At 34.8% G+C, this 12,799-nt stretch overlaps 1 protein-coding gene across 1 annotated transcript in view; it reads right to left on the minus strand.

Annotated features, from left to right (window-relative positions):
- Positions 1-9,599, minus strand: part of LOC106070696 (uncharacterized) — a 55,985-nt gene extending 46,386 nt beyond the window's left edge. The window contains exon 1 of the mRNA XM_056018885.1: positions 9,576-9,599. The gene's annotated coding sequence lies outside the window, so the exon portion shown is untranslated. The remainder of the gene's footprint in view (positions 1-9,575) is intronic.
- Positions 9,600-12,799: the final 3,200 nt, after the last annotated feature.

Below are 12,799 nucleotides of genomic sequence, written 5' to 3' on the forward strand. Positions count from 1 at the left end.
GGGTCAGTCATGTAATTAAATTTGAAATAGATCTAGAGTTCTAGACCAACTAAAATAAATCTGTGAGATTAGAAATATTTTTGACCAATTGTTTTTGTTTAGCGCAATTTCATGCTTTTAGCTTTCTCAATACGCTATGATCCTATCACTTGTCTGGACCAGTCAGAAAGGAGTAGTGGAAGAAAGAAGGGGGCACCTTAGTGATCACTTTTTAAATGTATTTATATAAAAAAAAGGGGTTGATTCAGCTAATACCTCCACTTCAGTCAAGTAGAATTTCTTTCCCTTGTTCGAGATACGAAACAAAATAATTAACTATCAATAGTTAATTAACTAATTGGTTAATTGTTTGTTTTTTTATTCTTGCGTTGTAAGGTAAAAGAAATAATTGTGCAAAATTTCAGCTTGATCCGAAATTGGGTGTAGAAGAAATAACGTGTACAAACTTTTGGACAGACAGACAGAGTTGATATAAGCTTTATAAAAATAGTATTCTTTAACAACCTTCGTTGTCTTTCTTTTTTTATGTTTTACTGACCGCCGTATGGATAAGTCGCTGTCTGTCTGTCCGTCCGTCTGTCACGTTTAGATCTCAAAAACTAAAAACATTATTGAAAATCCTATTTCACAATCACACGCAGTTTTTTGTTTTGTTTTGTTTTCCCCATATGGAAATAATTAAGCTATTTTGTCCCCCCTACCTATACAACCAACAAGTTTTCAGTCCAACTACCATTTCTCTCCATCATCCTAATCTTAAAAATAAAAAAAAAATTATATACATTTTATTGCAATGTAAAATATGTAATAATAATGCCTTTCTGAAGCTTAACTCGTTCTCTCCTAACCGACGATACAAACGTTGATTCCATCAGAATGTGGTAAATAATTACGGAGAGAAAGAGTTAATATGTAGAGAATCGCTTTGCGTCCGGGGTCCTTAAGCTCGAGACGTCTAGCTGAGGGGGGGGGGGGCTAGTGATATATTTAACACATTTTCAAATTACACGTGTTTATTAGTAAATTTTCATCTAATTCAAGTCAGTGTTTCCCAAACTGTGCTCCGCGGAACCCTAGTGTTCCGCGAGTTCTGAATAGGTGTTCTACAAACTACTTGAATAATTAACTAGTAGGCCACCACGTGAATTAATCTCTTTAAAAAAAAAAGCAAAGAGTTCCGCTTAATACTCAGAATGTGCGAAGTGTTCCGTTAAGGAAAAAGTTTGGGAAACACTTATTTAAGTTATTAGAAAAGTATTCTGCGAAAATATTCTATTACTTCAACCAGCCAGAATTAATCATCGTCTTTTTAATTGTTTTTTATGTAAAACAACAACCACACACTTCCATACTGACTTCACACAGTCTGTGCAATCAGTTTCTTTCCTATGTCGTAGCTCTTCTCTTTGTGAAATGAATTTTATACTGTCGAGAACTACAGCCTACCGCGGCCGAAAAAAAGTAACAATTGGATCACTGACTTAAGTGACTTTCTCCTTTTGCGTTAAGATTAAAGGGAAGACAAAAAAAAGTGGGGTGAAGGAAAGAAGAGCTCCAACTTCAAACAGATTAAGAGACCCTGGCCGTCAAGTCAACAATGGACGAGATAAAGTGAATTCTAGATTGGTAGCAGACTGACGTCATTGATGCTAGGGGACTCGTGCTAAAATTACTTCTATTACAAAATTAAGAAAATGAAGAAATAAAATTAAATAAACCATGTATTTACAAGTGTTAATATGAGCAGGGGGTGTGTCTTAGATTTCTAATGAGTTTATTGGCTGAAAAAGTTAAAACGAAACAGAGGCTGAAAATGCCAATATGGTCTCATCCAATGACATAAGTGCAAGATTTGAATACATATAATCAGAGGATGGTGATATAGCTAACTATTGCGCTGACTTGTAATAAGTATGTTCCTCTTGGCTGTAACTATATATGAGCTGGTAAAACGTGACATAAATCAAAGTAAAAACGAAACCAACATGTGTTTTTCTTGGACTAGGCTGAAGTGGTTGTTTTATGGAATGGAAAGGAAACACTTCGTCCTAATCCATATCCACATGAACGTAAGCCGCACTGGGAGAGTAATTGCCGCTATCCAACATGGAGACATTTTGTTTAGGATTAACAACAAGTATGATGACTATAAACTGAAAACAATGCGATGGCCTTGCGGAAGGGGAGCTAAGCTAAGACTATAATTAGACACAAAAATTGTTTATCTTAAATCAGGATGTCATAATTATGAAACTGGTGTATAGAATAAGGGGGGAAACAGTGAAAATAAAATAATAGAGGGAAAAAATAGCATTGAACATTAAATAACATTAAATCCTTTGAAAAAAAAAAGTTTTCAAGCAAAGGCTAATTTGATATTTGTACAAAGCTTGTATCAACTCACTCTGTCTGGTAAAAAATTCTACAAATGCTCCTTCTTCCCTAGTGCTATTAGAGCATGGAATGGGTTGCCTAAGCTAGCCAGGAAAACCAGTGACTTAGTAGAATTTAAGTCATTGGTTAATATGCATGACGCGTAGGACGTAATCATCTTCTTTTTTTAAGTAACGTCTGTATTATTTAAGATAAGATAAGAATTTCCGTTATATGATTATTTCTGTCTCTATTTTCTATGAAGACACAGTCTTGGCTATAATGTTTGGCACCTAAAAAGCTTAGCAAATTTTTTTTAGAAAAGTGACTTTATCAAAATATAAAGCCTCCACCACATCAGAAGCTCTTTTAAGAGGTTGTAAGAAGGGCCTACAACCTGTCTGTAGAAATAAATTATATAGAGCTACAGAAAATCAGAAGTCGTAATGTTTCGGTCGACAAATGAAGTGTTGAAGTCAAACTCTACATTTAAAACGTTGATCTTTTTTTAAAGTAAAACAAAAAATGGAAAATACTGCATTCCTCATTAATCTTTCGACTCGACTGCCAGCCTTATTTATTAAACACTTTAAATTATGAATAGCTCTGCATTTTTTAATAACAATAAAAAAATATATATATATATTCAGTGATTAACTGGCAATAATTGGGTTACTAAAATTTAATAAAATGAGTTGCATAATTACATCAACAGTAGCCTATATGCATTACTTAACATTATATTGATACTATAATTTATTTTCCACTTCCCTGACTTCCCAGAGAAAAGAAAAAAACGACAACTCCTTCTCCAGTAGGATAATCTCTTTCATTTATAGTCTAAACACAATTTAAAACTTTGTTACCTACAGTTACAGATTAACTTGCTAACTTAACTATCTAATAGGCCTAATCTAATGATTCTATTCCAATCAACAAATGAGTCAAGCGTGAGATAAATGAAAACTCTTAAATTTTTAGATATATATTTATAGAACTATGTAAGTATATAGGCCCGAATATACGGTACGAATATATTTAAATAAGAGTGTAATAAAATCCATATTTCGTATATTAATAATATTATAGAATTGGTAGATCTAGGTCTAATTTTTGCCTTATAGATTAGTTTTTAGAAATTTAGATCTAGTACTTTTTTTACTAGTAGATCTAAATCAGACTACTTTTAAGTCTAAGTTAAGGTTTAAGTTAAAGCTATGTGCCTAGTGTTGTACGGGGTTGTGACTCTAGATTCAAACTAAATATAATCGTATACTACAATAACTACATTAAATGAGCTCAACATTCACATTGTAATAATTTTTTTTTTCCCATATTGGGCCTATTTAGGGACGACTATAGGTCAATAATCACTAAGTGTATAGATAGAGTATATAATTTTAAACTTTGTTTTTCTAGATCTAGGCCCAGCACCTCGATCGGATCAGTCTAAATAGATAGGTCTTATCTCTAAATATCCAATACTACTATTACTAGATCTAGACTTCATCTAATTGGATTTAGATCTAAATTTAGGTCTACTTCGTACATCATTAATGATCTGAGAAAAGAACTCTGCTCTTGATCAAAAGCAGTAGATCTAGAACTAGAATAAGCCTGAAGCAGTAACATAAGCCATAAATTGCGTAACTTGACTAAAACGAAACATGTGAACTGAGGCGCGCGGTACTGCGTGGGGTGAAACGCTGTTCGCTTGACTAGATCAAGAATAAGCCGACAAACAGTAGATCTAACATGCAAAGCCATACATTGCGTGATTTGACCTAATTTCCCCAACTCTAACATCCACTTTTTATAAATTGGCGTGTTTTAGTCGCCTTTGTTTTTAGAAACTAGCATTCCTGTAAAAAGGAATAGGGAAATACGCTAAGCCATAAACTGAAAAATTTGACCTAATTTCCCTTAAACTACGTCATCGACCTTGGTTGTCTGGGAAATACTGATCTCGAATGGCTTCGAGATTGTGAAATTTAATAGTCCCTAAAACGCACATTAAATTGCTAAATAATTACAAAGAATATATGTCTAATATTTCGTATGTATGTTTTTTAAGCATTATGAAACTTAAAAAAAGTATTACACCGGTTTCCGCGTCTGACCCCAAAACCTCTTCAGTTGGTCTTTAAGGTCTGCCTGACGATCAACTCTAAAATATTAACTATAAGCGTCTACGTGAGAAGTGAAGTATGCCTCCCGGCTCGGAGTTTTGACGTCCGACCGAAACTTTGCCTCAGGCCTTGGGTTGAGTATCTATCTGCAAGTCAGGCTGAAGGCGGGATTTTGATTGGGGTGGACTGCTACCTACACGGCATGGCATTCTGCGAATAATAAATTGGTCACGTGATCTGGTGCTAGGAGGATGGCTGTGATGTCTTCTTTGACCCCCAGATCCCCTCTCATCCCTCCCGACCTCAGAATGCGTGCTGTGATATTCTCTTCACTGGGGGTTATTGAAACAGGCCAGATCCACGGCGAAATGTCAGACCAGAAGTCCAGTGCTATTGTCTGCCATCCTGGCCCCTGTTTGATATACTATGGCATGCATAACATTACAGGATTCCGTGTGTGTCTTGTTTTGATGGCTTTGTATCTAGTTGACACGATGTATATTGCCAATGTTGTTGTTGGTTTCGTTGTCATTGTGTTTATCCCCCCCCCATGCCTCTTTGTTATTATCATTGTGTATTTTATTTGTCATTAGGCCTACGTGTGAAGTTATTGTGTATATTGAAAATAACATTTAATTGTACGGCGCTTAAGGACACTGCGTTTTCAGGCTGGGCTTTTTTTATTTAGATGTAAATACATGGCGGAAGAAAAACCATAAATTGTTAGCAAGCAGTGTACAAAATAAAGGACTAGATTATAATGTTTTCTAAAATGTATATGACAATTTTTTTTATTATTATTATTATTTTGTTTTTTATATTTTAGTCCAATTTGTTACGCTCTTCCGTTTTAGCACTAAATGATTTCAATATGGAAAAAGCGTTAGGCTTTTACCATAGACCTGTATATATATATATATATATATATATATATATATATATATATATATATATATATATATATATATATATATATATATATATATATATATATTTACATATGCCTGTGACTTTTACTCTATTACAAAAAGGGGGGGGGTGCAGTTTAAAGCTTATTTCAAACTCAATACGAATGTATGTGGCATAGGGTTAAAACAAAACTAAAAGAATTTCTTACAGTATAAAATAACATTATGAGAAAGAAATGACTCTAATTCTATGATTCGCTTTTGTTTTTCAATTATTTGAATGATTTTAATTTATATATAACCATGGCTTAATACTCGTCCTTATAATTATTGAACTTATAACTATCGGCACATTCAATCTTAGTAAGTACATTCAACTTTGAATTTATTTTCAAATAATAATTAGTGTTATTGTCAGAAGGGAAAGAAATTCAATAATAAATCAATTGTTATCAATGAATACAAAGAAAGGCTAATTACCATATGCACATAATAGATTTATTCAACACAGGAAGTCGCTCAATAAAGTTTTTATTTAATAATTTAATAGCCAAAGATACACATAGATATGTGTATCACTTTAATTGCGTTTGTTAGTTTTACAAGTGTCGTGTGTTCCTTCAGATGCTGAAGAGAATTACATCCCAGGCCAAACTTCCCGCAGGACGACGGGGGGATGGTGGCGAATAGGTTCGAACCCGTAGCCATCGAGACCATCGAACCACAGTCCAGTAGGCGAGAGAAATAGTAGAAGGGAAACAAAGGGAAGTAATCCCGTTTAAAAATTTAACCAGTGTGCTGCTGCCACGTCTTTAGTCATATGTTAATTAACTCTATCCCTCCGTAATTATTGTTCTCGTTCCGATAGTATTATTTGTTTTGCTCATTTGTATTTCACTCTCCTGTTACGATTAAACTTCAACAACTTTTTTTTTTTGTTTGCTATCAGATAATGTTCTATTTGGTAATGAACTCTAGGAGAATGCATGCTCTTTTTACACATCACATATTAAAGTTTATAAATCCAAAAATCAATTTAGTTTAATTAATGGGGGGGGGGTCAAATCAACGTTGGCATCGTCGTTCAGGAGAGAAAGAGTTAAAATGTGAACTGAGTGGAAAATATGAGACCAAATATCTATCTTATGAGCTGGAGAGGTTCCTTCAAAGAAGATCATTACGTCATACGCGTAGTGGCGATGTTTACTCTAAACTAAACAATGTCAAGGACGGTCACATTCAAGTTCACTTCCGCCAACAAAATAACAAGCATTGAGCTAGCAGTATGGGGCGGATGATGTAAAGGTCACCTGCTTCTGTGGCCCACGGTTAACGAGAATGCCATGTGGCCAGCACAACGACCAACCGCCTTTACTTTTCCCCAACTAATGTCAGGTACCCATTAGAGCTGAGTGGACTCAGAGGCGCCCAAGGATCCTGAAATGAAAAATCCCAGTCTTCACCAGGATTCGAACCCGGAACCCCCGGTTCGGAAGCCAAGCGCCTCTGCATTGATCTATGGTTTTAACACTATCCCAATACGAAGCAGTTGGTCTTCATATCAATTCTTCTTCATAACCGCTAATTATCCGCCCATTTGTTTTTAGATAATTTTGTAAGTCTTACAGAGAAAGTCTGATGATTCATTCCTATTGAAATTCAGAAGCCAAGCGCATTTGCATTGAGCTATAGTTTTAACACTATCCCAATACGAAGCAGTTGGTCTTCATATCAATTCTTCTTCTTTACCGCTAATTAGCCTCCCATTTATTTTTAGATAATTTTGTCTTACAGAGATGATTGAAATTCTTGTGTGCTATAAACAGAAGACTTTGAGAATTTCATTCCTTGAAATGTATTTGCACCTTTAAACAACAAAAAAAGACAAAGTTAAGGTAGCTATTTACAGTTTCTTTTTTGGTTTGAATGAAAATCTCCCAAACCAAAAATAAAAAACGGACTGTAGAACATTTTAGTTCTACTAGTAATAACAAAATAAGATGCGGAGATAATACACATTACATAGTATCAATTTTATATATAATTTTAACTTAAGCAACTTTTTATATATATAAACTGTAAGAATATTTTGTAGCCATGCTTGTGTAGTGTGTACGTGACGTCTCAGTTGGGAAGCAAACATTGGGACAATGTTGGTTGCACTGACCCTTACAAGTGTTGGGCTCGAAAATGTTAAATATCACCAAGGCTATCATGAAAATGTTAACTGACACTTCCGGTCCGCTGGGAAACGAAACAATAAAGAATTAATCAGAGCTTAGCATAAATCTATACAGTAGGGCTTGCAAACAAATAAAAAAGTAGAATGACCTCACGCGTAGATGTTGATTGCAGTGTAGCTGTAACATATTTTTTTGGAGGTTAAGCTTTCTATTGTCTATTTATTACACTATTTGAATGAAGCTGTGATGTGAGCTCCCAACACGAGAATTAATGTCATCATTTTATTAAGAAAGTCTAGGTCACTAGAATAATCTAGAAAATTGAAATAAGTAATTATTTTAAAAAAATACTTCAAAAAAAAAGCTTATAATAAGTGTAAATGAATCAATTTGTATATGTATTACTGACTGAGCATATAAATCTGTGAGCTAAAATATTTTTACCGTCTTTCTTTAGTTTTCTCAATGCGCTATGATACTATCACTTGTCTGGACCAGTTGTGAAAGGGAAAGGGAGGAAGGCGGTATCTATGTCAATGTTTACATGAGCGTATTTTAAATGCGTTAAAAAAAAATGTTCACCCAAGGCTCAATTGGAATAATTCTACTTATACCACCACATCTGTCAAGTACGATTTCTTTTCCTTGTTCATGATACCAAACAAAATAATTAATTACCAATAGTTAAGTATTGATTGGGCTTTTTTTTATTGACTATGTGTTGTCATGTAAACAGTGGCGTAGCTATGGATTCGTGGGGCCCGGTGGCTTTACCTCTTTAGGGGCCCCTGAATTTTTACATTCGACATTATGACACGAATAAATGGCATAATATTTAATGCAAAAACAAATTTCGGACACTTATTTGGGGGCCCCCCTCAAGTGGAGGCCCGGATGGATTTTCAAATTTAAACAGCCCCCCTCCCCCACCCTAGCTACCCCACTGCAGGTAAAAGAAATAATTGTGCAGAATTTCAACTTAATCCGAGATTGGGTGTGAGAGAAATAGCGTGTATAAACTTTTGACCAGACAGACAGAGTTGATATAAGCTTTGTAAAAATGTAAAAAAAAAAATTCTTTATATATAGGTTCAAGCCTGTAAAAAAAAAACAGCAATAAGCTTGCTCAAGATCTTTAACTACACTGTCTATAAAACAAGTGACTCTAAGCAACAACAAAAAATATTTTACGTTAAAACTTAGCAACCACAGACCTATATAGATAGGTTCTTTTCAACCAACCATAAAGATCTAACAATACAATCATAACAATCTTGGGTGTGCCAATTGTCATGACTGTATGTATACAGTAAAATAAAACACTCCTTGCCATGCGAGATTATACATCCTCATCACTAGCACTAAAAAAAACAAAAATCCATTATCTTCCTGTGTTGAATCATGAATGTCTTGTAATTCAGCATGGCTATGTATACCAGCACTATTGTGTTGGCCTCATTTCACTCATGGAGCTATTAATGTTTATCTCAAAGAAATGTCAATATCGGCCACACAACTGCTATGTCCTAAGGAGCTATAGGTACTCCAGACACTTTGGGATAAGCAACGTCACAGGTTCTGCAAGGATGTAACAGGATGTAGCACTGTCAGGATGTAGCACTGTCAGGATGTAGCACTGTGTGATGTAATCTGCCTAAGAATCACTGTCTCCTGATTATTTCCTCATTGTTGACTCCCGAAGCCTTTCTCGAGTTTAGGTATAGCCCGTTTTAAACACGTACAATTACAAAAACACAACTAGCTAAAAATTCCATTCATTATATTTCTTTTTAATAACTTTGTTCAATAACAGGTTAGATTTTCTGTCCTACTTTTTTATATGGTAAAAAGATCTTTCGGGAGGTTGATGCAATCTTGGATTCGTTTAAAACTTTTAAAACGTCAAACTGTAAACATTGATCATGCTGGTTATTGAAAACAAAACAAAGACAAAGAAAACACAAATAAATCGGCCTACTTACGTTCGGGCGAATTAACTCTTTTGAAAGTCTTTTAGAAGCCACCTAAATGACGTCATAGAAAGCATTGCTTGTTGGCAGACGACATTTTTTTTTTTTTCACCTTAAAACCAGCAGTAGAGAATAAGGAAATGTTGCTGTATCATTTTCAGTTCTCGGTAATTATGGCGGCAATTCTGAGTTCTGAGGTAGATGTCAGAGACGAATAGTTGAAAGTTTTAAATGCTAGATCTATTTTGGTGTGCTGTAGATATAAACCGCAGACTCTGTAATAAACTTTTCTTAAAATTTACAACCTTTGATGTGGTTTTTACGATTTTCGATAACTGTTATTGAAAATTATAAGCTAGAGTCGATAATCCTTAGCCGAATAAAATAAATAGTCGATATCTCTGTGAATAATTTCAGAAATGTCACTAGAGCTAATTAATTGAACCAAGCCATTGCTATATGTGCCACCAAGCAAGTGTCGTTTGCGGAGCCTTGTTTTCTGCCGGAAACGTTGATTCACTCCCTTGGTTTATAAAGCTCTCCATCTTTGGCCGAGAAAAATTAGATTAGTTGGCTTTTATGCGCTTACGTCTTTAGCGGTCCTACAAGAACTTTTTCACCCCCACGGGCATCACTATGTTTTTGTTTTAAGATCAGTCAAATTATCTGCCCTTGATTATGTGCCACTATCTTTTCCAGGGTTCTCTCTCTTGGAACGCCCATTCACTAAAAGTTGTGACTCCATAGGCATAGAGTATCAACGTTGTTGACCCCAAGGCGGAAAGAGACATTGACTAGATATTTTCATACAATCTAATTCGATCAAGCACGTCTTAAAAAAACTATCCCAGTTCTCTCCCTTCGAGCTTTGTTGCAAGTAAATGACATACTTGACATTCAACTGGCTGTAACTTTTAAACAAACTAAATGCGTCTGCTAGTAAATGCGTCTGCTAGTAAATGCCTACTTTTTTTTATATAAAATTGTCTTTTGTTTCTGCACTTAATTTTTATGCTTCATCCCCCCCCCCCCCAACCCCACTTCAATGTCTATTGTCTCTTGTAAATTGAAAGCAATTACAACGATTTTTCAGTCAACTTTGAACGATGCTAACTCTCTCTCTCTCTATATATATATATATATATTGTTAGGCGCTTCCGCGGTGTCGAATGCAAGCGAACACAAATGGAGGTAACACTGAACTTAATGCAGAAACCGATAAAACAAGCGAAAGGTCGAACAATCAATAGAGGTAGTCGACTCAGCTGATGAACATCAAACATGTTTAATAACAATGAAGGGAACCATCGAATGCCACCTACTTCTAGCCGCTTATAAAATATTTTTTTTATTTCTACGTTGTTATGAAAGCGTCTTGTTTTTGTCGACTTTTATTTCGTTATGTCTAACAAAAACTTATCCTTATTTTAAGTTCGTCATTGTCACTAAGTAAAGACTTCTATTTCCGAAACAAATAATTAACTCCTAATAGTGCCATAATAACTGTTAATCTAGTCATGCATGTTAATCAATGATTTAAATTCTGCCAAGTCATTGGTTTTCCTGGCTGACTCAGGCAGCCTATTCCATGCTATAATATCACTAAGGAAGAGGGAGCATTTTGTACAAATTTGTCCAAGCATATGGAACAAGGATTGTGCCTTTATCTTTGTTTCTTTCTGAGTAATTTATTAGTTTTTGTTTTTTGTATTTGAAGATTATGGTTCAGTGTTTTATGTATAATTGCTACTTTACGTTTAAGTCTTCTATCCTGAAGGGTTTCTAAATTTAATGAAAGGTGTTACTCTAATCAAATGTGAATATTTGTTTGTTATGAACCTCACTGCTCTATTTTCAGTTTATTTTTATTGGTTAATAATGACCCTTAAAGTTGGAGTCGGCCAGATGGCCCGCGGCCAACGTGTCACACCCCAATGGTGCGTGCCTAGCCTAGTTTACAACGAAAATGTATCACATTTCTTTTTTTCAAGTTTTGGATTTATAAACTTTAATATGTGTTGTGTAAAAAGAACATGCCATCTCCTATATATCAATATCAAATATAACATTTTTCTGATAACAAATAAAAAGTTATTGAAGTTTAATCATAACAGGATAGCGGAATACAAATGATCAAAATGAATAATACCATCGAGATGAGGAAAATAACTACGGAGAGATTTAGTTGTTTAAATTACTCATAACATAAGTAACAACATGGGGACCTACTGCTTATATTCTAAATAATGCTTTGAACTAAAAAGGTGCTTGCAATTAGAATCGATCACATCTAATTCAATGAATCTGCAGACATTTTACCTTCAATTAATCTTTTGTCTGTTGAACCGTTGGGGCACCACACATGATCTGTCGACCGCATTTGGTGCTTAGAAACCAGTGTCTTGTTCTGGCCTTTCAAATTTCGATAAACAATGAAAAAGATGCTCTCGTCATTCGCATGGGACACTCCACCAATTTCACTCGTCCAAAAGTTTTAGCTTCCGGAACAATGTGTTGTCTCATTCAATTGTGTTTAGTTCTGAGGCATCATTTTTTCTTGAAATGTTGGATGAGAGCAGGCTTAAAAGCTGATATCAACTCACTCTGCCTGTCTGTCTGTCAGCCTGGTAAAAAGCTTGAACATGTTGTTTTTTTCCTCCCATTTTCCATTCTCGGATCAAGTTCAAACTTTACACAATTATTCATTGAACCTGACAAGACAAGAGTCAATCAAAAAAAATTAACCAACTAGCTCATTAATTGTTGGTGATTAATTATTTCATTTGATATCGAAATAAGGAAATAAATGCTACTTAATGAGAGATGTGGACGTGGATTTGACACGATTTTCTCCCACTTTCCATTCTAGGATTAAATTGAAATTTTGCATAATTATTCATAGTAGATGACACCATACATGAATCAACAAAAAAAAAAACAATTTTTTAATCGTTTAGTATTAATTAATCTCCCAATATATAGCAGAAAGGGAGCTAAACCCTGTGATTTTCAGTACATGGCAGTGATTGACGGTTCTTTCCCTTGAATAAGCTTTGTTTTTAAACAATATTCTTTTTCTATTGCTTGTTTTGGTTTATTCTACTATCTTCTTCGTTTCTTTCGACTATAAAGGAATCGCTGATTGCTTATTCATACTCCTAGAGCAGGGGTGGGCAACCTTTTTCTACCGAGGGCTGCATTAAAAAAATTTGGGGACTGGCGGGCCGCATAATTAT

Source organism: Biomphalaria glabrata, chromosome 1, assembly GCF_947242115.1.
Source record: "Biomphalaria glabrata chromosome 1, xgBioGlab47.1, whole genome shotgun sequence".
In the NCBI taxonomy this organism is placed as follows: domain Eukaryota; kingdom Metazoa; phylum Mollusca; class Gastropoda; family Planorbidae; genus Biomphalaria; species Biomphalaria glabrata.